The 27492-nt window shown below is 43.1% G+C and overlaps 1 long non-coding RNA gene across 1 annotated transcript in view; it reads right to left on the bottom strand.

The window, feature by feature from the left end:
• The window catches only part of LOC134340550 (uncharacterized), a 151891-nt gene extending 132999 nt beyond the window's left edge, over positions 1–18892 (bottom strand). Inside the window, exon 1 of the long non-coding RNA XR_010016584.1 lies at positions 18829–18892. This is a non-coding gene — a long non-coding RNA (uncharacterized LOC134340550). The remainder of the gene's footprint in view (positions 1–18828) is intronic.
• Between the last annotated feature and the right edge of the window lie 8600 nt (positions 18893–27492).

The following is a 27492-nucleotide window of genomic DNA, read 5'->3' as shown; positions in this document are numbered from 1 at the left end:
AGTTGATATTGGATCACTGGAAAATGATGCTGGTGAGGTAGTAATGGGGGACAAAGAAATGGCAGATGTACTTAATGGATACTTTGCATCTGTCTTCACTGTAGAAGACAAGCAGTGTGCCAGACATGAGGCTGCTTAATGAGATAAAATCCTGTGGCATTTCACGCAAGATACTGGCATGGATAGAGGAATGGCTGACAGGCAGAAGGCAGCAAGTAGGAATAAAACAAGCCTTTTCTGGTTGGCTGCTGGTGACAAGTGGCATTCTTCAGGGCTCAGTATTAAGACCACTAATTTTCACATTGTTTGTCAATGATTTAAATAATGGAATTGATGGTTTTATGGCAAAGTTTGTGGATGATACAGAGATAGGTGGAGGGGTAGGTAGTGTTGAGGAAGCAATGTGATTGCAGCAGGACTTAGACAAATTGGAAGAATGGGAAAAAAGTGGCAGATGGAATACAGTGTTGAGAAATGTATAATAATGCATTTTGGTAAAAGGAACAATAGTGCAGACTATCATCTAAATGGGGAGAAGGTTCAAACATCAGAGGTGCAGGAGGATTTAGGAGTCCTTGTGCAAGACACCAGGATTGTTATCTCCAGGTTGAGTCTGAGGTAAAGAAGGCAAATGCGATGTTGGCATTTATTTCAAGGGAAATAGAATATAAAAACAAGGAGATAATGCTGAGCCTTTATAAGACACTAGTCAGGCCACACTTGAGTATTATCAACAGTTTTGGACCCCATATCTTAGAAAAGATGTGTTGTCATTGGAGAGAGTCCAGAGGAGGTTCACAAAGATGATTCTGGGAACAATGGGGTTAACATACTGTATGAGGAGCATTTGGCAACCTTGGGCCGGTACTCACTGGAATTTAGAAGAATGCATGAGGATCTCATTGAAACCTACTGAATGATGAAAGGACTAGATAGGGCTCCAGAACAAGGGAGCACGGCCTCATAATTGAGAGACGACCATTTAGAATGGAGGTTGGGAGGAATTTTTTCTTCAGAGAGTAGTGAATCTGTGGAATGCTGTGCCACAGACTGCAGGGGAGTCCAAGTCCATGAATATATGGAAGTTAATCGTTTCCTGACTGGTCAGGGCATCAAAGGATATGGCGAGATGTCAGGTATACGGGGTTGAGTGTGATCTGAGGTCAGGCATGATGGAATGGCGGAGCAGACTCAGGCTGAATGGCCTAATTTTACTCCCATGTCTATGGTCTAAGAACCTGAAGTCCTGCCCCCTGCACCAGCCTCTCAGCCACGCATTAATCTGAAAAATCATCTTGTTTCTACCCTCACTAGTGCGTGACACAGGCAGCAATCCAGAAATTATTACCTGGAGGTCCTGCTTCTCAGCTTTCTACCTAGCTCTCTAAATTCTCTTTCCAGGACCTCTGTTTTTTCTTCCTATGTCATTGGTAATAAGATGTCCCAAAAGATCTAACTGCTCTCCCTCCCTCTCCAAAATGTTGTGGACATGATCTGCGACATCCCTGACCCTGGTGCCTGGGAGGCAACATACTATCTGGGTGTCCTTTCATGTCCACAGAATCTCCTGTCTGTTCCCCTCACTATTCAGTCCCCTATCACTACCACTCCCCTCTTCTCCCTCTTTCCCTTCTACACCACGAACCCATGCTCCGTGCCAGTAACCCAGTCTCTGTGGCGTTCCCCTGGGAGGTTATCCCCCACAACAGTATCCAAAACAGTATATTTATTATTGAGGAGAATGGTCACAGGGTGCTCTGCTCTAACTGACGATTCACATTTCCGTTTCTCCTGACAGTCACCCAGCTACTTGCCTCCTGCAGCTTAGGGCTGACTACCCCCCTGTTACTCTGATCGATTATCTCCTCACTCTCCTGTACAAGCCAAAGGTCATCCAGCTACGGCTCCAGATCCCGAACATGGTCTTCAAGGAGCTGCAGCCAGATGCACTTCGTGCAGATGTAGTTCCCTAGGAGACTCTGGGTCTCCCAGGACTCCAACATCCGGCATGAAGAACACACAACCACCATTTACTACACTAGGTACAGCAAGAAAACCTTAACGAAGCTTAGCCAGAGCCAATGTTCTGGAGCATGCTGATATTAAGGGAGAGGTGGTATTGGAGTTGTTAAAATACATATAGGATAGATAAGTCCCAGGGGCCTGACGGAATATTCCCCGGGCTGCTCCACGAGGCGAGGGAAGAGATTGCTGAGCCTCTGGCTAGGATCTTTATGTCCTCGTTGTCCACGGGAATGGTACCGGAGGATTGGAGGGAGGCGAATGTTGTCCCCTTGTTCAAAAAAGGTAGTAGGGATAGTCCGAGTAATTATAGACCAGTGAGCCTTACGTCTGTGGTGGGAAAGCTGTTGGAAAAGATTCTTAGAGATAGGATCTATAGGCATTTAGAGAATCATGGTCTGATCAGGGACAGTCAGCATGGCTTTGTGAAGGGCAGATCGTGTCTAAGAATCCTGATAGAGTTCTTTGAGGAGGTGACCAGGCATATAGATGAGGGTAGTGCAGTGGATGTGATCTATATGGATTTTAGTAAGGCATTTGACAAGGTTCCACACGGTAGGCTTCTTCAGAAAGTCAGAAGGCATGGGATCCAGGGAGGTTTGGCCAGGTGGATTCAGAATTGGCTTGCTTGCAGAAGGCAGAGGGTGGTGGTGGAGGGAGTACATTCAGATTGGAGGATTGTGACTAGTGGTGTCCCACAAGGATCTGTTCTGGGACCTCTACTTTTTGTGATTTTTATTAATGACCTGGATGTGGGGGTAGAAGGGTGGGTTGGCAAGTTTGTAGACAACACAAAGGTTGGTGGTGTTGTAGATAGTGTAGAGGATTGTGAAAGATTGCAGAGACATTGATAGGATGCAGAAGTGGGCTGAGAAGTGGCAGATGGAGTTCAACCCAGAGAAGTGTGAGGTGGTACACTTTGGAAGGACAAACTCCAAGGCAGAGTACAAAGTAAAAGGCAGGATACTTGGTAGTGTGGAGGAGCAGAGGGATCTGGAGGTACATGTCCACAGATCCTTGAAAGTTGCTTCACAGGTAGATAGGGTAGTTAAGAAAGCTTATGGGGTGTTAGCTTTCATAAGTCGAGGGATAGAGTTTAAGAGTTGTGATGTAATGATGCAGCTCTATAAAACTCTGGTTTGGCCACACTTGGAGAACTGTGTCTAGTTCTGGTCGCCTCACTATAGGAAGGATGTGGAGCATTGTAAATCTCCTCTGTACCCTTTCCCAGGATGTTGCCTGGTTTAGAAAATATGGATTATGATCAGAGATGAAGGGAGCTAGGGCTTTACTCTTTGGAGAGAAGGAGGATGAGAGGAGACATGATAGAGGTGTACAAGATAATAAGAGGAATAGATAGAGTGGATAACCAGCACCTCTTCCCCAGGGCACCACTGCTCAATACAAGGGGACATGGCTTTAAGGTAAGGGGTGGGAAGTTCAAGGGGGATATTAGAGGAAGGTTTTTTATTCAGAGAGTGGTTGGTGCGTGGAATGCACTGCCTGAGTCAGTGGTGGAGGCAGATACACTAGTGAAGTTTAAGAGACTACTAGACAGGTATATGGAGGAATCTAAGGTGGGGGCTTATATGGGAGGCAGGGTTTGAGGGTCAGCACAACATTGTGGGCCAAAGAGCCTGTACTGTGATGTACTATTCTATGTTCTATGCCTCTTCCGAGCCAATGCTTCCTTTGATCCAAAGCCTGACACTTCACTCTCACCACTGGCCTACCCCCAACAATGAACACTCTGCTTGTCTCTTCTGTACTTTTAAACAAGTGAAATACCCTGGCTTCCTTGACAGCACAAGTCTAGGGAAGACACTCTCAAGTCCCACCAAACTCGTGAGATTGAGACAGCTCATCACAACCCAAACCCTGTGGATGCTGTGTAATTTGCTACCCTGTTACAAATTAGTGCCACAAATTAACAGACAGTACGCTGCATACAATTAAAGGAATTATATTCTGGGACGCCTGGGCGCGATTCGGGTAGCAGCAATACTCTCAATGGATGGGATTAAATATTCCTGTTTCAGCCTGATACAGCTGAAAAGCACAACTGCTTCCAAGGTCAGTACAGTCAATAAAGATGTCTTAATGCATTTAAACGAACTATCGCTGCTTAAAACTGACGGAAACAACACTGATTGTGGTCGGAAGTGCCCATGGAGGATACCTCAGAGGAAGTGCAGGTGTAAATCAGGGATACAAGTGTGTTTAATGAAACAGGGTTTTAAACTCCCTGTACCAACTACTTGCTGGCGAACATGCAGTCTCTGGTGAGTAAAATCGATGATCTCAGAGCTAGGGTGCTGAATCAGAGGGACATTAGGACCACATGTGTCCTTTGCTTCATGGAATCCTGGTTAACCCCTTCCGTACCGAATGCAGCAATCCAGATCGACAGGTTTACTATACACCGTCAGGATAGATCTATAGAGTCTCTCAAAAGCAGATGTGGAGGAGTATGCCTCATGAATCCTAGGGGGACCAATATCCTGGCAAGGAGATTAGTGAGGGCTACTGAGGTGACTTTAAACTAGAATGGTTGGGGGGTGGGAATCAAATTAAAGAGGCTAGGCGTGAGGAGGTTAGTTCACAACAGGGGGATGGGAACCAGTGCAGAGAGACAGAGGGGTGTAAAGTGAGGGTAGTAGCAAAAAGTTCTAAGGAGAAAAGTAAAAGTGGCAGGCCGACAAATCCAGGGCAAGCATTAAAAAGGGCCACTTTTCAACATAATTGTATAAGGGTTAAGGGTGTTGTAAAAGCAAGTCTGAAGGCTTTGTGTGTCAATGCAAGGAGCATTCGTAACAAGGTGGATGAATTGAAAGTGCAGATTGTTATTAATGAATATGATATAGTTGGGATCACAGAGACATGGCTCCAGGGTGACCAGGGATGGGAGCTCAACATTCAGGGATATTCAATATTCAGGAGGGATAGACATGAAAGAAAAGGAGGTGGGGTGGCGTTGCTGGTTAAAGATGAGATTAACACAATAGAAAGGAAGGACATAAGCCGGGAAGATGTGGAATCGATATGGGTAGAGCTGCATAACACTAAGGGGCAGAAAACGCTGGTGGGAGTTGTGTACAGGCCACCTAACAGTAGTAGTGAGGTTGGAGATGGTAATAAACAGGAAATTAGAAATGTGTGCAATAAAGGAACAGCAGTTATAATGGGTGACTTCAATCTACATGTAGACTGGGTGAACCAAATTGGTAAAGGTGCTGAGGAAGAGGATTTCTTGGAATGTATGCGGGATGGTTTTTTGAACCAACATGTCGAGGAACCAACTAGAGAGCAGACTATTCTGGACTGGGTTTTGAGCAATGAGGAAGGGTTAATTAGCAATCTTGTCGTGAGAGGCCCCTTGGGTAAGAGTGACCATAATATGGTGGAATTCTTCATTAAGATGGAGAGTGACATAGTTAATTCAGAAACAAAGGTTCTGAACTTAAAGAGGGGTAACTTTGAAGGTATGAGACGTGAATTAGCTAAGATAGACTGGCAAATGACACTTAAAGGATTGACGGTAGATATGCAATGGCAAGCATTTAAAGGTTGCATGGATGAACTACAACAATTGTTCATCCCAGTTTGGCAAAAGAATAAATCAAGGAAGGTAGTGCACCCGTGGCTGACAAGAGAAATTAGGGATAGTATCAATTCCAAAGAAGTAGCATACAAATTAGCCAGAGAAAGTGGCTCACCTGAGGACTGGGAGAAATTCAGAGTTCAGCAGAGGAGGACAAAGGGCTTAATTAGGAAGGGGAAAAAAGATTATGAGAGAAAACTGGCGGGGAACATAAAAACGGACTGTAAAAGCTTTTATAGATATGTAAAAAGGAAAAGACTGGTAAAGACAAATGTAGGTCCCCTCCAGACAGAAACAGGTGAATTGATTATGGGGAGCAAGGACATGGCAGACCAATTGAATAATTACTTTGGTTCTGTCTTCACTAAGGAGGACATAAATAAACTTCCAGAAATAGTAAGGGACAGAGGGTCCAGTGAGATGGAGGAACTGAGCGAAATACATGTTAGTAGGGAAGTGGTGTTAGGTAAATTGAAGGGATTGAAGGCAGATAAATCCCCAGGGCAAGATGGTCTGCATCCTAGAGTGCTTAAGGAAGTAGCCCAAGAAATAGTGGATGCATTAGTGTTAATTTTTCAAAACTCGTTAGATTCTGGACTAGTTCCTGAGGATTGGAGGGTGGCTAATGTAACCCCACTTTTTTAAAAAGGAGGGAGAGAGAAACCGGGGAATTATAGACCGATTGGCCTAACGTCGGTGGTGGGGAAACTGCTGGAGTCAGTTATCAAGGATGTGATAACAGCACATTTGGAAAGCAGTGAAATGATTGGACAAAGTCAGCATGGATTTGTGAAAGGAAAATCATGTCTGACGAATCTCATAGAATTTTTTGAGGATGTAACTCGTAGAGTGGATAGGGGAGAACCAGTGGATGTGGTATATTTGGATTTTCAAAAGGCTTTTGACAAGGTCCCACACAGGAGATTAGTGTGGAAACTTAAAGCACACGGTATTGGGGGCAAGGTATTGGTGTGGGTGGAGAATTGGTTAGCAGACAGGAAGCAAAGAGTGAGAATAAATGGGACCTTTTCAGAATGGCAGGCAGTGACTAGTGGGGTACCGCAAGGCTCAGTGCTGGGACCCCAGTTGTTTATAATATATATTAATGACTTGGATGAGGGAATTAAATGCAGCATCTCCAAGTTTGCGGATGACACGAAGCTGGGTGGCAGTGTTAGCAGTGAGGAGGATGCTAAGAGGATGCAGAGTGACTTGGATAGGTTGGGTGAGTGGGCAAACTCATGGCAGATGCAATTTAATGTGGATAAATGTGAAGTTATCCACTTTGGTGGCAAAAATAGGAAAATAGATTATTATCTGAATGGTGGCCGATTAGGAAAAGGGGAGGTGCAACGAGACCTGGGTGTCATTATACACCAGTCATTGAAAGTGGGCATGCAGGTACAGCAGGCGGTGAAAAAGGCGAATGGTATGCTGGCATTTATAGCGAGAGGATTCGAGTACAGGAGCAGGGAGGTACTACTGCAGTTGTACAAGGCCTTGGTGAGACCACACCTGGAGTATTGTGTGCAGTTTTGGTCCCCTAATCTGAGGAAAGACATCTTTGCCATAGAGGGAGTACAAAGAAGGTTCACCAGATTGATTCCTGGGATGGCAGGACTTTCATATGAAGAAAGACTGGATGAACTGGGCTTGTACTCGTTGGAATTTAGAAGATTGAGGGGGGATCTGATTGAAACGTACAAGATCCTAAAGGGATTGGACAGGCTAGATGCAGGAAGATTGTTCCCGATGTTGGGGAAGTCCAGAACGAGGGGGTCACAGTTTGAGGATAGAGGGGAAGCCTTTTAGGACCGAGATTAAGAAAAACTTCTTCACACAGAGAGTGGTGAATCTGTGGAATTCTCTGCCACAGCAAACTGTTGAGGCCAGTTCATTGGCTATATTTAAGAGGGAGTTAGATATGGCCCTTGTGGCTACGGGGATCAGGGGGTATGGAGGGTGGGCTGGGGCGGGGTTCTGAGTTGGATGATCAGCCATGATCATAATAAATGGCGGTGCAGGCTTGAAGGGCCGAATGGCCTACTCCTGCACCTATTTTCTATGTTTCTATGTTTCTATGATCAACTTCTTGGTGCAGAAATATATCAGTGCTGTCCCAATTCTGCTCACCAGACCTGGAATATCTAGCAGTTAAGTGCCATCCTTTTTACCTACCACGGGAGTTCACTGGGGTCATTTTGGTAGCAGTTTACATTCCACCTCAGGCCAATGTCAATCAGGCTTTGGATATTCTGAGCAATGGGATCAACGTGCACGAAACAGTGCCTTCACCATCATTTTTGGGGTATTTTAATGAGGCCAGTCTGGAAAAAAAAACAAAAAAAAAATCACTGAACAACTGCCATCAGACTACTTGCAATACCAGAGGAAACAACACACTGGACCATTGCTACACCACCATCAAGAGTGCCTACTATGCTATTCCACACCCTCACTTCGGGAAGTCTGATCACCTGGTTGTACTTCTACTCCCTGAGTATAGGCAGAGACTGAAGACTGCGGCACCAGTAGTGAGGACCAAGAAGGTATGGACAAGGGAAGCACAGGAGCACCTACAGGACTGCTTTGAATCAGTGGATTGGACTGTATTCAGGGATTCATCTTCGAACCTGGATGAGTATGCTGCGGTTGTTATTGACTTCATTAAAACCCATGTGGGTGTGTGTGCCTATAAAAACTTACTGTACATTCCCAAACCAAAAGCTGTGGATGAACCAGGAGGTACGTCATCTACTGAAGGCTGATCAGTGGCATTCAAGTCTGGTGACCCACACCTATACTAGAAAACTAGGTATGATTTGTGGATGGTTATTTCAATGGTGAAGAGAAAACTTCGAATGAGGTTGAAGGCGACATCAGATGCACGACAACTCTGACAGGGTCTGCAAGACAGTACTTCCTACAAAGTGAAACCCAATAGCATGAATGGCAGCGATGCTTCACTACCAGATAAACTCAACGCCTTCTATGCCTGCTTTGAAAGGGTGAACACAACTACAGCTGTGAAGATCCCTGCTGCACCTGATGACCCTGTGATCTCTGTCTCAGAGGCTGATGTTAGACTGTCTTTAAAGAGAGTGATCCCTCGCAAAGCGAAAAGTCCCGATGGAGTACCTGGTAAGGCTCTGAAAACCTGTTCTAACCAACTCGCGGGAGTATTCAAGGGTATTTTCAACCTCTCACTGCTACAGGCGGAAGTTCCTACTTGCTTCAAAAAGGCAACAATTATAGTCTAAGAAAAATAAAGTGAGCTGCCTTAATGACTATCACCCGGTAGCACTCACATCTACAGTGATAAAATGCTTTGAGAGGTTGGTCATGACTAGACTGAACTCCTGCCTCAGCAAGGACCTGGACCCATTGCAATTTGCCTATCACCATAATAGATCAACGGCAGATGCAATCTCAATGGCTCTCCATACGGCTTTCGACCACCTGGACAACACAAACACCTATGTTAGGATGCTGTTCATTGACTGTCCTAGATGGACAGTGATGGCATTTAATACCATCATTCCCACAATCCTGATTGAGAAGTTGCAGAACCTGGGCCTCTGTACCTCACTCTGTAATTGGATCCTCGACTTCCTAACCAGAAGACCACAGTCTGTGCAGATTGGTGATAACATCTCCTCCTCACTGACGATCAACACTGGTGCACCTCAGGGGTGTGTGCTTAGCCCACTGCTCTACTCTGTATATACCCATGACTGTGTGGCTAGGCAGAGCTCAAATATCATCTATAAATTTGCTGATGATGCAACCATTGTTAGTAGAAACTCAAATGGTGATGAAAGGGCGTACAGGAGTGAGATATGCCAACTAGTGGAGTGGTGTCACAGCAACAACCTGGCACTCAACGTCAGTAAGACGAAAGAGCTGATTGTGGACTTCAGGAAGGGTAAGATGAAGGAACGCATACCAATCCTCACAGAGGGACCAGAAGTGGAGAGAGTGAGCAGTTTCAAATTCCTAGGTCTCAAGATCTGAGGATCTAACTTGGTCCCAACATATCGATGAGGTTATAAAGAAGGCAAGACAGCGACTGTACTTTATTAGGAGTTTGAAGATATCTGGCATGTCAACAAATACACTCAAACACTTCTATGAATGTACCATGGAGAGCATTCTGACAGACTGCATCACTATCTGGTATGGAGGGGCTACTGCACAGGACCGAAAGAAGCTGTAGAGGGTTGTAAATCTAGTCAGCTCCATCTTGGGCACTAGACTACAAAGTACCCAGGACATCTTCAGGGAGCGGTGTCTCAGAAAGGCAGCGTCCATTATTAAGGACCTTCAGTACCCAGGGCATGCTCTTTTCTCATTCTTACCATCAGGGAGGAGATACAGAAGCCTGAAGGCACACACTCAGTGATTCAGGAACAGCTTCTTCCCCTCTGCCATCCGATTCCTAAATGGACAGTGAACCCTTGGACACCACCTCTTTTAATATATACCATTTCTGTTTTTTTTTGCATGATTTTAATCTATTCAATATATGTATACTGTATTTGATTTACTTATGTATTTATTATTCTTTTTTCTATTCTATGTTATGTATTGCATTAAACTGCTGCTGATAAATTAACAAATTTCATGTCACATGCCTGTGATAATAAACCTGATTCTGATTCCGATTTAAGAATCTTAACTTAACTAAAGGGTTTATAAAGAATAATAAAAAGAACAGGGCCCATTTAATTAAACAGTTAAATATGCACAGGTTGGAGCTCATCTTCAGCTGGGCCCTCGGTCTGCAAGAAAGCACACAGCACCTTCCAAACGTCGCTTACAAACCATCTCGAACAAACATGTCCTCCCATCGGATCATATTCTACCACTGGTTCTCTCCAGCATCTACTCTATCTCCCCACCCCCAAACACAAACCCAAGACCAGACTTATTGCCCCTCACCAAGGAAAGCCTCCAGCTAATTGGATGGCACATATTCCACATCATCCCTCATCTTCAACAGTAACCCAAACAGGCTGAAAGCAGAACAAGCCGCTCCCACAGAGCTGCCAAATGAAACACCTACAACAGAACAGTAGAGATGTGCACAAACATTGGTGACCTGCTCCTGCCACTGACCGGGCTGCTGGAACGAGCCCAAACACCCTTGAAGCTCTTCTTTTAAACAAGCGTCACCAACCTGCGAGAAGCCTTGTTACTGTGGCCTGTTCTAGCTGCTGATATATGCCATTTGCTATATTTGATCAGATGATTGTACATAATCACCATCTGTTTTAACTGTACAATTACAATTCTACCACAATGAGGAAAAGGTGTTCTTTATACATTATCTTCAAACTAAAGTGACATTGTCCAAAGTGGACACAACAAAATTAACACTGGACAAAGTGCTGTTAAACAGCACATTTTCTTTCGGCAAAAGGCACAAACTTTCCATGGAAAATGTTAACTTTGCTTGCAAAGGTAACAGTAAACAGATCAAATAAAACTGAAGAGGTGGGGTGGATTTCACCAATGAAACGTAAACACAAGGGAATGAAAATGAAATGTATAGATGAGGCAAAAATTAAGTGTCTTACAAATGATGAAAATAAATGACTAAAATGATCCTTCGTGACATGTATATTGAAATTCCTATTCCGTCAAGTAGACTGAAAAAACACTGCCCTACATCAGAAGCTGAACCCATCAAAGTCTAGACTGCTCCTTCAGCTATAAACAATCCCTAAGGTGGAAGAGGGGAAATGTCTGCTAAAATAAGAGGCCTGCAATAATGGAACTAGTTACATAATTAACTCCAGACAAAAGTTTACCTGGCCAAAGGAGAATTTAGATTAGCAAGGAATTCCAATGTGCTAAACTATTTCCCATTAATTTCTATTGAAAACTACTTTCCAAATATTACCATAATTTAAAGCTCCTGATCAAAGCAAAGTAATTTAAAACAGAAACTGAATCCAGATATCAAGTACGTTCAACTTACTAGCTTTCTAAATATATCATGGAAAATAAAACAACTCTGCTGATAAATCTGACTTAAAATGGTAAATTTTCTTATGGAACTGTGTGCTTGTATGTCTATTGTGGGACTGAACCATTGATGAGATGCAGACAGATTCATCAACAGAAAATGGAACAGAGCTCCACCTAATGAAATGATTGAATATCATACAGCCACTGCAAAACAATGGCATTAGCAAAGGCTGGGTGATGACCATTTTATATCAATCATTTTTGACAAGGATGGACAGAGGTTGATGATTGTGGCTCACCTGTCATTTCTCCTGATGCACCTGGCTACCAGAGAAGACAGCACAGGTAACAATGCAAATTAAATATTAAGTCTGACTGTGAAGATTTTAGAAAAAGTGCTTTGCTTTATCAGTACAAATGCCATAATAAAACATTCAGTTGAGATACAGACTAGGCTTCCTCCCATAAATGCCCTCAGCTCTAGAAACATGAGGGCTCAGTTGTATTGCTCTGGTGTGGATGTTCAAAATCTTATCAGTAAAGGGAAAATGTAGAACTGAAGATATTTCTATCAAACAGCATTAACGGGATGACAATAGACAATAGGTGCAGAAGTAGACCATTCTGCCCTTTGAGCCTGCACTGCCATTCTGAGATCATAGCTGATCATCTACTATCAATATCCGGTTCCTGCCTTGTCCCCATAACCCTTGATTCCCCTATCCATAAGATACCTATCTAGCTCCTTCTTGAAAGCATCCAGAGAATTGGCCTCCACTGCCTTCTGAGGCAGCACATTCCACACCTCCACAACTCTCTGGGAGAACAAGTTCCTCCTCAACTCTGTCCTAAATGACCTACCCCTTATTCTTAAACCATGCCCTCTGGTACTGGACTCTCCCAGCATCTGGAACATGTTTCCTGCCTCTATCTTGTCCAATCCCTTAATAATCTTATATGTCTCAATCAGATCCCCCCTCAATCTCCTTAATTCCAGCGTGTACAAGTCCAGTCTCTCTAACCTCTCTGCGCAAGACAGTCCGGACATCCCAGGAATTAACCTAGTGAACCTATGCTGCACCTCCTGCACAGCCAGGATGTCCTTCCTTAACCCTGGAGACCAAAACTGCACACAATACTCCAGGTGTGGTCTCACCAGGGCCCTGTACAAATGCAAAAGGATTTCCTTACTCTTGTACTCAATTCCCTTTGTAATAAAGGCCAACATCCCATTAGCCTTCTTCACTGCCTGCTGCACTTGCTCATTCACCTTCAGAGACTGATGAACAAGTACTCCTAGATCTCTTTGTATTTCACCCTTACCTAACTCCACACCGTTCAGATAATAATCTGCCTTCCTGTTCTTGCTCCCAAAGTGAATAACCTCAATTAATTTCAATTCATAATTGTCAAGTCACCAACCAGCAAAGATAAATCCACATGTAGAATAAAATTAACAAACATGTGGGCTGTCTGTCAGAGGCATAGGAAATGCAATTTCTAATGCCTCCAAAACTGACAGTCACCTATTGATAAGGTAATTTTAAAGTAGAAAGTACATACAGTATTCATCACCATATACAACCCTGAAATTTCTTTTCTTGTGGGCATACACAGTAAATACAAGAAACATAGTAGAATCAGTGAAAGACAGCACTCAACAACCAATGTGGAAAAAAAAAATTGGAAGCCAGGTTTAATTGGTCTGTCAAAAAACAGAAATCTATTAGAAACTAAAGGGGATAAGAATAATTCTGAAATTCTGCAATGACAATGGATGATGTTGTAAAGTACATAATGCCAAGCACTCTGTGTAAGGAAAATAACTGTCAATTTCAGAACTTGAGAGATTTTGACAGGGATGCAGAAGAAAGAAAATGGCTAAACAAAGCTGAATTGGCTTGTGGCTTGCTGTCCTGGAAGTTACAATATCATACAATTGTTCAATGATTGTTCATATCAAGCTCCCAAATCCACAATTTGAAGACTTTTCAATTGTGGCCAGACCTATGCTATGCAAAGTGAGATTGAGGTACATGAAGTCCAGATTAGGGCAACAAACTTCCTGTTCCAATGGATTTAAAGAACCAATGGCTGGCTAAGCAAAACTTGTAGCTTCCTTGGTCTTAACTTTGTGGTATCTGCTGAAATAACAACATTTGTAAATCAGTTTCATAATTGGAATTGAAGTGGAACTTGCATTCACAATCTCCAGGTTGATGTGAAACAACCACCATTAGAATATCTAACTAAGAACTAAAGAAGGCTTACACCTAAAATCCCTAAACCTAATTTCCAGGTGACGGAACACTTGAGTAGAAAATAAAGTTAAACATAACTGAGGTAATCAGGGAAACCATTGCACATTTCCCCATCAGTTTTCCAGTGCCAGGCAGATTGTGAGCTGGAAATGTGTTCACTTACCAACAGCTGGTGAAAAGAAACGATGCTGAAAACACTGTTCTGATGAAGCCCGTCGAGTCTGCTCCACCATTCAATCATGGCTAATCCTTTTTCCCCCCTCCTCAGCCCCACACCCCAGCCTGCTGTCCGTAACCTTCGATGTCGTGTCCAATCAAGAACCCGAGAAAGGTGTACTGTTCATCATGGACTCTTGTGTTTGGAAATGGGGTGTCCAATGGTCTCTGATACTTGACACTTATTGCAAATGTGTCACATGGGGTGCTGGAAACAGACCCAAATGCAAGAAACAAACACTGAAGTACAAGGAACAGGACTTGACTAGAGTAAGGACATGACAGGATTCAGACCAGGAGCAGGGACAAGAATGCAGACTTGGGCAAGGGAAAGCAGGACAAGGACTAGGAATCATGGACTAGAAGATCAGGCTTGGACTCTGAGCCCAAGACTGGACAAGGACACAGAACCTGGGTCTTGCCTAGGGCTCAGACCCCAGAAATTAGAGAAAGGCCAATTTTGATGGCATCAGAAATGATCTGGCAAGTCCGGATTGGGACAGGCTGTTTTCTGGCAAAGGTGTACTTGGAAAGTGGGAGGCCTTCCAGAATGAAATTTTGAGAATACAAAGCTTGTGTGTGCCTGTCAAAATAAAAGGTAAAGGTAACAAGTGTAAGGAACCTTGATTTTCAAGAGGTATTGATGTCCTGGTTAAGAGAAAAAAAGGAGGTCCGTAGCAGGTAGAGCAAGTAGAAACAAATGAGGTGCTTATGGAGTACAAGGAATGCAAGAGAACACTTAAGAAAGAAATCAGGAAGGCTAAAAGAAGGCATGAAGTTACTCTAATAGACAACGTGAAGGGGAATGCTGAGGGATTATACAGATATGTTAAGAGTAAAAAGGATTGCAACGAACAAAATTGACCCTCTGGAAGACCAGAATGGTAATCCATGTATGGAGCCAAAACAGATGGATTTTGTGCATTTTGTGCTTCTATATTTATTTGGGAGATGGATGCAGGGTCTATAGAAGAGAAGAAAAGCAGCACCAACCTCATGGACGCTGTACGGATTGCAGAGGAGGAGGTGTTTACTACCCTGAGGCAATTGAGAGTGGATAAAATTTTAGGGTAATGCGATCATTTCTTGATCACTCACCCGTAAGGGGTCTTTTACCTTAGGCTCTCTAATTAATTCTGGTTCATTGCATGTCACCCAGTCCAGAATAGCTGATCCTCTGGTAGGCTCGACTACAAACTGCTCAAAAAAGCCATCTCGTAGGCACTCTAGAAATTCCCTCTCCTGTAATCCAGCAGCAACCTGCATATTTTAACATTGCTCTTTTGGCATGCATGGTCTGTCTCCTGGTGTAATTTTTAGGCCACATCCTTACTATTGTTTGCAGGTCTATGTACAACTGCCATCAAGGTCTTTTTACCCTTGCAGTTCCTTAGCTCTATCTAAAATAGTTCAACATCTTCTGACCATATGTCACCCCTTTGTAATGATTTGATTTCATTTTTTACCGATCGAGTAATGCCGCCACCCCCCGCCTTACTGCCTGTCCTTTCAATACAATGTAAATCCTTGAACATTAAGCTCCCAGCTATAATCTTCCAGCCAGGATTCAGTGATGCCTACAGCATCATACCTGCCAACCTGCAACCATGCTACAAGTTCATCTACCTTATCCTTTATACTGCACGCATTCAGATACAATACCTTCAGTTCTGTATTCACCCTTTTTGATTTTGTCCACTTTTACATTGCAACTCATCCTGTTGACTGCAATTGTGCCCTGTCCACAGCCTCTCCTCACAACACATTGCCTCTCTTTGCAAACCAGCAACCCCATCTTCAACACTATCATCTGCCTTTCCTACGATCTTTCTTGCATTGAAATATAGGCAGCTCAGGACACTAGTCGCACCATGCTCAACCTTTGTCTGAGGTCCTACCAATATCTGCCTCCACAACTTCTCCACTAACTGTTCTGGGACTCTGGTTCCCACCCCACTGTGCAGCATTAACAAACCTTCCTGCTATGATGTTAGTCACCCTTCAGTTCAGGTGGAAACTGTCCCTTCTGTATAGGTCCCACCTTCACTGGGAGGAGAGGGCCAATAATCCAAAAATCTCATGCCCTCCCTCCTGCACTAACTCCTTAGCCACATGTTAAACTGCATGATCTTCCTAGTTCTGGCCTCACTAGCACATGACATGGGTAGCAATCCTGAGAACACAACCCTGGTGATCCTACCCTTTAACTTTACACCTAACTCCTGAACCCCCAATGCAGAATCACGACACTCATCCTACCCATGTCATTGGTACCTACAGGGACCACAACTTCTGGCTGTTCACCCTCTCACCTAAAGGTACTGAGGACTCAGTCTGAGATATCCTGGACCTAACATCCAGGAGGCAACATACCATCTAGGAATCTCATTCTCGCCCACAGAAACTCTTGTCCATTCCCCTAACTAATGAATCTCCTGTCACCACAGTGTGCCTCTTCTCCCCTTCCCTTCTGAGTCACAGAGGTAGACTCAGCACCAGAGACCCAACCACTGTGACTCTCCTCTGTTAGGTCAACCCTCTCCACCCCCCAGACAGTATCCAAGTGACTTACCTGTTGTTGAGGGGGATAGCCACAGGGATACTCTGCCTTTCCCCTTCCTGACTGTCACCCTGTTTCCTGTGTCCATCACCTCGGGTGTAACTACCTCTCTATATGTCCTATCTAGCACCCCCTCAGCCTCCCAAATGATCCAGAGTTCATCCAGCTCCAGCTCTAACTCCTCAACACGGGTTGTCAGAAGCTGCAGCTGGATGTACCACTCACAGTTGTTCTCATCAGGGACACTGGAGGTCTCCTTGTTTTCACACATCCTGCAAGAGGAGCTTTCAACGATCCAGCCTGGCATCTCTACTGTCCTAACTGAGCAGATATAAAGAAGAAAAGGAAAAAAAAATTGAGCTTTCCTTTCCTTTGCTTTCTCTGAGTGAAGCCTCTCTTCACTGAAGCCTCGAAGAGCTAAAGCCTTAATATCACCACTGTGACTCTGTCCATGCAGATGATGGCCGCTACACTTGCCCCGCCTTCCTTCAATTTGCTGTTACTAATCAATCCCAAATGCTGACTGGTCATTGATCAAAGCTCTATAATGCTGCTGCCACCCACTCCTGCCTTTTACCTCGGTCACTGAAGTCCCTCCTCTCCAAACTTCCAATGTCCAGATTGGTTGCTGGTCAAAGTTCTGTTATGTACCGTGTCCCACTGCTGCCTTTTATCCTTGGGCAGTGGACCTGATTGAAGTCCCCTCCTCTCCAAACTTTCGATGTCTGGATTAGCTGCTGGTCAAACCTCTATTAGATGGGCCAAAGGCCTGTTTCTGTGCTGTGCTTTCCTATGACTCTATGACTCTAATACTGTATTCCAACTCAGATGGTACACTGTATTTTACCAGGTGTATTGCATCCTTTCTACTTGATGGTGTTGCTGAATACTAAATGCTTTGTAGCAGTTTTCATCAGCCACATCAGCCTTTACATTAAAAGCCACTTTTATGCATGAAAATCATTACAGAAGATGTTGCAGGATGAGTACAGCCAAGCATGAATAACTGTACACAAATCTTCTTACCTTGCCCCATACACTCTACTAGTTCCGTCTTAAATTTAGCAATCAAACTCTAGACCCTAACACTCTCTCATATAACCATCTGTGATTCTTCTACTGACCAGTTACTCCAGGGTTCATTTACAGTGTGGCTAAGAAACCCACCAGCTGACCTTGGAATGTGAAAGGAAACCAAAGTTGGGAGAACATGCAAACTCCACACGTTATCTGTGGTCAAGATCGAACCCAGGTCATTAGAGCTGTGAAGTTTCTGGCAGTATCAGGCACCATATTGACTAACAGAACAGATCCTGAGGGTTTGAGGTAGGATTTTGGAAGTAGTTGCCATTTTCACTGAACAGATTGATTACTGCCTGTACTTGAACATTGCAACATAGGGCATAGATTTAAGCCAATTCTCCTACACATCTGAGGATTTCAAACATTGCTCTGAGGGTGGCTGAGGACTCACATTGTATGAACGTGCATTCAAAATCCGTAGTCACAGGTGGACGGAAAGAATTAAAAAGGGTAGAAAGCCCAATGCACACTGCACTGGCCTTTATTTAGCTCAGATAGTTCCTCAGTATTCAGCTTTCTCAAAATATCTGCTTCACACTTCAGGAAAAATTCTCCACTGGGCACCTTCCAGCAACATCTCCTGTTACATTTCTTAAACTTTAGAAGTTAATAGAACCCTGTTGTATATAATCATACATGTCTGTCACATTGACTTGAAAGGAAAATGTATATACAATGTGTATCAGTAGAAGATTTTATTTTCCAAAAGTGATACATTCTTTTCTAACTGGGATCATTTGCAAAAGGAGCTTAATGTTTGTCATCCCCTTGAGCACTGAGATTTAACATTTTCAAAAATTCCCTTCCCTCTGCACTGTGCCAACATTTTCAATGATATAAAGCTGAACTGCAAATCAGAAATTTGTGGTTTAAGAGAATAAAAAGGCTCTGATAAACTCATTATATGATTTATGTTTACATACAGTGCCTATAAAAAGTATTCATCCCTCTAGGAAGTTTTATTATTTTACAACATTGAATCACGGTGGATACGACAGGAAAGGACTCTTTCCTGTCAAAGTGAAAACAGATCCCTACAAAGTGATCTAAATTAATTACAAATATAAAACACAAAATAATTGATTGCAAAAGTCAGTATTTAGTAGATGTACCTTTGGCAGCAATTACAGCCTTGAGTCTGTGTGGATAGGTCTCTATCAGCTTTGCACATCTGGACACTGCAATTTTTCCCCATTCTTCTTTACAAAACTGTTCAAGCTCTGTCAGATTGCATGGGGGTCATGAGTGAACAGCCCTTTTCAAGTCCAGCCACAAATTCTTAATTGGATTGAGGTCTGGACTCTGACTTGGCCACTCCAGGACATTAACTTTGTTGTTTTTAAGCCATTCCTGTGTTTTGAGTCTGAAGGCCAAAAAGCTCAATTTTGGTTTCATCAGACCATAGAACCTTCTTCCAGCTGACTTCGGAGTCCCCCACGTGCCTTCTGGCAAATTCTAGTTGAGATTTCATGTGAGTTTTTTTCAAACAGTGACTTTCTCTTTGCCACTCTCCCATGAAGCTGTAACTGGTGAAGCACACGGACAACAGTTGTTGTATGCGCAGTCTCGCCCATCTCAGCCACTGAAGCTTTTAACTCCTCTGGAGTTAGAACCATAGAACCATAGAACACTACAGCACAGAAAACAGGCCATTCAGCCCTTCTAGTCTGTGCTGAAACATTATTCCACTAGTCCCATTGACCCGCACCCAGTCCATAACCCTCCAGACCTCTCCCATCCATGTACCTATCCAATTTATTCTTAACACTTAAGAGTGAGCCTGCATTTACCATGTTAGATGGCAGCTCGTTCCACACTCCCACCACTCTCTGAGTGAAGAAGTTCCCCCTAATGTTCCCCCTAAACCTTTCAACCTAAGGCCATGTCCTAGGTCTCTTGGTTCCCTCCTTCGCTAGTCCCTTTCTTGGATGGTCACTCAGTTTTTGAGGACGGCCTGCTGTAGGCAGATTTACAGTTGTGCCACATTATTTCCATTTCTTGATGATTGACTTCACTGTTCTCTAAGGGATATTCAGTGACTTGGAAATTTTCTTGTATCCATCTCTTGACTGGTGTTTTTCAATAACCTTTTCACGGAGTTGCTTGGAGTGTTCTTTTGTCTTCATGGTGTAGTTTTTTTCCAGGATACTGACTCACCAGGAGATGGACCTTCCAGATACAGGTGTACTTTTACTGTGATCAATTGAAACACCTTGACTGCACACAGATCTCTATTTAATCAATTATGTGACTTCTAAAACCAATAGGCTGCACCAGTGATAATTTGGTGTGGCATATTAAAGGGGGATGAATATTTAAGCAATCAATTATTTTGTCTTTTTCTGTTGATCAGTGTCAAAAAGCCAAATTAAATCCACTGTGGATCAATGTTGTAAAACTATAAAATATGAAAACTTCCAAGAGGGTGAATACTTTTTATAGACACTGTACATTGATTCATAGAGCCATACAGTTATACAACATATATAAAAATCCTTCAGCCCCACTCACATTACATTTTTTCCCATCTAAACTAATCCCATTTCTCCACATACAGTCTTTTACATCACTTGTCTAGCAGTTTCTGCCTCCACTCCCTCCTTGGGCAGCACATTTCAGTTTTCAACTACTCTCCATATGAAAAAAATTCCCTCTTGGATCTAATCTCTACCTCTTCCCTCACACCTTAGACTTATGCCCCTCTTGGCTTAGATAACCACAAAGTTCAAAAAAAAGTTTATTAACATCTACCTTCTCATTAATTGTGTACACCTATCAGATAACCCCTTCACCTTTCTCACTACGTGGAAAGTAAACCCTGTTCATCTAATCTCTCTTTATACCTGAAATGCTCTAATCAAGCAACATCCTGTGAATCTTCTCTGCACCTCCTCTGGCATTATCAATACCTCCTATATTTTTGGCACAATATTCAACTATGGGCTTCCAATGTTTTATGTACCTGTTGCATGACATTCTAACTCTTATATTTTATGAAGACAAGCATAACATATCCTTCCTTCACCATCCTATTTACCTGTGCTGCTACTTTTAGGGATTTATAGTTTTGTAGCCCAAGGTCCTTCTATTTAACCCTTACAAAGATCATATCATTGACTGAGGATGTCTTGCCCTTGCTTGCCCTTACAAAAATACATCTACTGCACTTGTCAGGATTAAATTCCATCTGCCCAGCAAAGATCTACATAATGCTGCAGCGTTAGATTAACTGCTTTATTTTAAGGGAGAGATGTATAACTAACACTAGCTACATCACCTTCTGCAGCTACTTCACTGCAGCGGAACCAGTTAACATCCAGTCTTCCACCTGTGTGTAATCAAGTATCTGGTCTTGTTGCCATATTTTGATTGGGTCTTCGTTCCTACCTTAGGACATGTCATCAGTAGAAGGGGAAATTTTGAGAGTGCAGAGTTTGTATGTTCCTGTCAGGATTAAAGGCAAATTGAATAGGAATAAGGAACCTTGGTTCTTAAGGGATATTGCAACTCTGATAAAGAAGAAGAGGGAGTTGTATGACATGTATAGGAAGTAAATAGGGAGTAAATCAGGTGCTTGAGGAGTACAAGAAGTGCAAGAAAATACTTAAGAAAGAAATCAGGAGGGCTAAAAGAAGACATGAGGTTGCCTTGGCAGTCAAAGTGAAGGATAATCCTAAGAGCTTTTACAGGTATATTAAGAGCAAAAGGATTGTAAGGGATAAAATTGGTCCTCTTGAAGATCAGAGTGGTCAGTTACGTGCGGAACCAAAGGAAATGGGGGAGATCTTAAATCGGTTTTTTGCGTCTGTATTTACTAAGGAAACTGGCATGAAATCTATGGAATTAAGGGAATCAAGTAGTGAGATCATGGAAACTGTACAGATTGAAAAGGAGAAGGTGCTTGCTGTCTTGAGGAAAATTAAAGTGGATAAATCCCCGGGACCTGACAGGGTGTTCCCTCGGACCTTGAAGGAGACTAGTGTTGAAATTGCAGGGGCCCTGGCAGAAATATTTAAAATGTCGCTGTCTACGGGTGAGGTGCCGGAGGATTGGAGAGTGGCTCATGTTGTTTCGTTGTTTAAAAAAGGATCAAAAAGTAATCCGGGAAATTATAGGCCGGTGAGTTTAATGTCAGTAGTAGGTAAGTTATTGGAGGGAGTACTAAGAGACGGAATCTACAAGCATTTGGATAGACAGGGGCTTATTAGGGAGAGTCAACATGGCTTTGTGTGTGGTAGGTCATGTTTGACCAATCTGTTGGAGTTTTTCGAGGAGGTTACCAGGAAAGTGGATGAAGGGAAGGCAGTGGATATTGTCTACATGGACTTCAGTAAGGCCTTTGACAAGGTCCCGCATGGGAGGTTAGTTAGGAAAATTCAGTCGCTAGGTATACATGGAGAGGTGGTAAATTGGATTAGACATTGGCTCGATGGAAGAAGCCAGAGAGTGGTGGTAGAGAATTGCTTCTCTGACTCTGAGTGGAGGCCTGTGACTAGTGGTGTGCCACAGGGATCAGTGCTGGGTCCATTGTTATTTGTCATCTATATCAATGATCTGGATGCTAATGTGGTAAATTGGATCAGCAAGTTTGCTGATGATACAAAGATTGGAGGTGTAGTAGACAGTGAGGAAGGTTTTCAGAGCCTGCAAAGGGACTTGGGCCAGCTGGAAAAATGGGCTGAAAAATGGCAGATGGAGTTTAATACAGACAAGTGTGAGGTATTGCACGTTGGAAGGACAAACCAACGTAGAACATACAGGGTTAATGGTAAGGCACTGAGGAGTGCAGTAGAACAGAGGGATCTGGGAATACAGATACAAAATTCCCTAAAAGTGTCATCACAGGTAGATAGGGTCGTAAAGAGAGCTTTTGGTACATTGGCCTTTATTAATCGAAGTATTGAGTATAAGAGCTGGAATGTTATGATGAGGTTGTATAAGGCACTGGTGAGGCCGAATCTGGAGTATTGTGTTCAGTTTTGGTCACCAAATTACAGGAAGGATATAAATAAGGTTGAAAGAGTGCAGAGAAGGTTTACAAGGATGTTGCCGGGACTTGAGAAACTCAGTTACAGAGAAAGGTTGAATAGGTTAGGACTTTATTCCCTGGAGCGTAGAAGAATGAGGGGAGATTTGATAGAGGTATATAAAATTATGATGGGTATAGATAGAGTGAATGCAAGCAGGCTTTTACCACTGAGGCAAGGGGAGAAAAAAACCAGAGGACATGGGTTAAGGGTGAGGGGAGAAAAGTTTAAAGGGAACATTAGTGGGGGGGGGCTTCTTCACACAGAGAGTGGTGGGAGTATGGAATGAGCTGCCAGACGCGGTGGTAAATGCGGGTTCTTTTTTAACATTTAAGAATAAATTGGACAGATACATGGATGGGAAGTGTATGGAGGGATATGGTCCGTGTGCAGGTCAGTGGGACTAGGCAGAAAATGGTTTGGCACAGCCAAGAAGGGCCAAAGGGCCTGTTTCTGTGCTGTAGTTTCTATGGTTCTATGGTTTCTATGGATGATCTCTCCATCCTATCAACACCTTTGAAAATCCTAAAAGCGTCAGTCAAATTTGCTTTAATATTTTGCATTTCAGGGTATCCAGCCTCTGATGATGTAACCTCTTCTTACTGAATTTATTCACTTTCTGCCTCTATGGGTTCTAGAAACACATTTTTTGGTATCCTCATGGTAGTTATGTTTCACATGATTTTGCTCACTTTTCATCTTTCTTTAAATCATAAGCCACCTTGTTTTTCACAAAAGCTCTTTTGCAAACAGGTGAAGACTGAATAATCTGCACATCTCAATTTTATGATGTACAATTAATATAGATTTATAACAATAATAGAGGAAAGATCACAGATTTGAACTTTGCAGTGAGGGTGCTATGAAAGTTCTCCATATTCATAACAAAGATGCTTTCAGAAAATCCTCCAATCACAATTTCAAAGCCCAGGCTTTGCCCCTTCTAACCACGGTCCTAATCTCCAGCCTCAATAATCCTTCCATGTCAGCACCTCAGTCGAACTCTGTCTTTTTGTGTGATTTCCCCCAGGCCATCAGTCTGTGGTTTTGTATTGCCATGTGCTCTTGTTTGTTTTCATGCCCCATGTGCTCCTGTCCCCACTCCTGCTCTACTCCGGCCCCTGTATTACTGAGTACTCCGTCTCTCACCTGTTTCTCATTATTACCTGTATTGCTGCCACCTGTGTCTCATTGTGCTCCACCTATCATCTGCCTCTCTGTTTATTGTCAGTGTATTTCAGTCCTGTGTTTTCACCTGTTTGTTACCAGATTGTGCCAGTGAGTTTTCCTGAGTCTTTCCAGTATTTGCATCTGAACTCTGTCTATCTGAATATTGACTCTTCCTGTTTCCCGATTCTGGCTTTTAGATTTTTCTAGATGTCTTGATCTCTGCCTGAACTTTGACACCAACTTTGTTTGCACCTCGGGATTTGTAACTCAATTAATATCACTGTGTGCACAGTACTGGGTCTGCGATTGGATCCCTGCTCCAGCAACCTGACCTTCCATCCCTCCCAGTTAAAAACCTCACCCAACACTCCATCAACTCCGGGATCTGAACCCTGCTCATTGTTATCAATTGGTTCCTTGAATGCTAGCTTTTGCTCCACTGACCCTTGAACATGGCCTGGTCCAGCCCAAGTGCCAGACTTACTGCATATTCCACTGTGAGTCCAATCATGCACAGAAGAAATAAAGGTGGTGTGAGTAAGGATGGAAGATCCAAAAAGAAAGTTTAAAAATATCAAGGATGGGCTGGATTTTCAGTCTTTAGTTCAGGAGGCCTCTTTAACTACTACTTTTGTACAGGGAAAAGCACACTGAAATTAGTATTGCTCTGAGAGCAGCTGAAAACTTGGCATAATTCCCATGCAGTACTCCAGCAAGGACTAACTTGACTCATGTATGACAGACATAGAGTCATGGTCATAGCGTTACATACCTCATGGATATCTTGTGACTGTCTTATGACCATGATGTAATTGAGTAGCTGATGAGCATGATGTAATGGTCTTTTGGAGGTCACCTGATGTAATTTTCCCGCCGATGTGAGGTCATGTGATGACATGTTCCCCACGGGTATAAAAGGAGACCCCTGGGGTGACGCAGTTAGTTTTCCAGTTAGAACATTAGTCAGATACTCCGTTCCGCTGTGTATTTGCCTTATGACGCAGTTTTGATTTAAAATGTAGTTTTACATTCTATTGTAAGGTACAAAAGTGTTGGGCCGGCAGTTTAACCAATCGCTGCCAGGTTTGTTGATGTATCTTATCAGTAATATTGGAGAGTGAAGACGGGAGCCTGAAGGAGTTGTTTGGTGGTTTTGGATAGGATCGACCATTATTGAATTCGTTCAAGTAAGAGTGATCTGCATGAGATAATCTCTGCTAAAAGAAGCAGAAAGGTTGTGCAGTATCTAGTATCCAGAGAGAAAGGTCAGTGCCTTTAAATCGTTTTATTTCCATCGTCGTGAATCCTGCGGACAAGGCAGGATCTGGCTGGGATGGGCAGTGCTGTCGTGTCTTCGAGGAATCCTTTACTTCAGGAAGGTCTCTCCTAATTGACTGTATAAATCTCTTGGACTTTCGAATTTACCATTTTAAGAACTGTGTTTGAATTTACCACTTAGAGAACTGTTTTTGCATTTATCGCTTTAAGAACTAGTACTGAGTGGCAGTTTGTTAAATGGCTGCATAGCAGTTTACTTCCGGTTAAGATTTTTGTTCATTTATTGTTTTTTATAGTAAGCAGAGTTTAATAAATGTTTGATTATTTTTATAAAACCTGACTCAATTCTATATTCATTGTTGCCAATCACGTGACAATAGAAAAGTACAACAAAACAGGTCCTTTGGCCCATCTTGTCCATGCTGAACCACTTAAACTGCATACTCCTATCGACCTGCAACGGGACCATGCATTTGCTCTTCATGTATCTGTAAAATCCCTTGGGATTTTCCTTCAACTTGACTGCTAGGGCAAACTCATGCCTTCTTTTAGCCATCCTGATTTCTTTCTTAAGTGTTCTCTTAAACTAATATAACAGGGGAATGGGGACCAGCTGAGGATGAGCCAGCAGGTTTACAAGCAGATGACGGGTGTAACATGAATGTGAGGAAGGACAAGCCAGTGATTGGGTACTAATACAGACACAGTAAAGAGTAAAATTGTATCACAGAGGCAAAAATTTAAAGGGCAAAGAATGCAGGACTGAAGGTGCTGAATTTAAACGTGTGTAGCATTCGGAATAAGGTGGACGAACTCGTGGCGCAATTAGAGATTGGTCAGTATGACTTTGTGGGCATCACTGAGTCATGGCTGAAAGAAGGCCAAATCGTAAACACAAAATACTCTGCAGATGCTGAAGTCAAAGCAACATACACAACTTGCTGGAGGAACTCAGCAGGTCAGGCAGCTTCCGTGGAAACGAACAGTCAACATTTCGGGCCGAGACCCTTCGTCAGGACTGAAGAGGGAAGGGGCAGAGGCCCTATAAAGAAGGTGGGGATAGGGCCCCTGCCCCCTCCCTCTTCAGTTTGATGAAGGGTCTCGGCCTGAAACGTTGACTGTTCGTTTCCACGGATGCTGTCCGACCTGCTGGTTCCTCCAGCGTGTTGCTGAAAGAAGGCCATATTTGGGAGCTTAACATCAAAGGAGATACCTTGTATCACAAGGACAGGCAGGAAAGCACAGGCAGTGGTGTGGCTCTGTTGGTAAGAGATGGAATTACATATATAGAAAGAGGTGACATAGGGCCAGAGAATGTTGAGTCTTTGTGGGTTGAGTTAAGAAACTGCAAGGGTTAAAAACCATTATGGGAATCATATATAGGCCTCCAAATAGCAGCCATAATATAGGGTTGAGATGGTAATGGGAGCTGGAAAAGGCACATAATAAGGGTGATGACTCAACTGTAATGCGGAACTTCAATATGCAAGTGGATTAGAAAAATTAGGTTGGTGTTGAATCGCAAGAGAGGGAATTTGTTGAATGGCTTTTTATATTAGTTTGTACTTGAGCCTACTCAGGGAAAGGCTATCTTAGACTGGGTGTTGTGTAATAACCCAGATCTTTATAGGAAGCTTAATATAAAGGAACCCTTAGGAGGCAGAGATCATAATATGATTGAATTTTACTGCACTTTGAGAGAGAGAAGCAAAACTCACATGTATCAGTATCACAATGGAATAAAGGGAGTTACAGAGGCATGAGAGGGGAGCTTGCCCAGGTGGATTGGAGAAGGATACTGGCGGGGATGATGGCAGAGCAGAGATGGCTGAAGTTTCTGGGAATAGTTCACAAGGCACAGGATAGATTTCTCCTACAGAAGAAGAAGTTCTCAAATAGCAGGGCTAGGCAACCATGGCTGACAAGGAAAGTTAAGGACTGCATAAAAGCCAAGAAAAGGGCATATAAGATAGCAAAAGTGAGTGGGAAGTTGGATGATTGGGAAGTTTTTAAAACCAGAACAAAAGGGAACTAAAAAAGCTACGAGATGGGTAAAGATTAAATATGAGGGCAACCTAGCCAATAATATAAAGCAGGAACCTAAAAGTTTTTCAGTTATATGAAGAGTAAAAAGGAGTTGAGAGATGATATTGGACCACCGGAAAATGATGCTGTTGAGGTAGTAATGGCGGACAAAGAAATGGCGAATGAACTTAATAAGTACTTTGTATCAGTCGTCACTGTGGAAGACACTAGCAGTGTGCCAGAGGTCTGTGAGTGTCAGGGAGCAGGGGTGAGTGC

This window comes from Mobula hypostoma, chromosome X1 (assembly GCF_963921235.1).
Source record: "Mobula hypostoma chromosome X1, sMobHyp1.1, whole genome shotgun sequence".
NCBI classification, from domain to species: domain Eukaryota; kingdom Metazoa; phylum Chordata; class Chondrichthyes; order Myliobatiformes; family Myliobatidae; genus Mobula; species Mobula hypostoma.
This window is presented reverse-complemented; position numbering and strand designations above follow the sequence as displayed.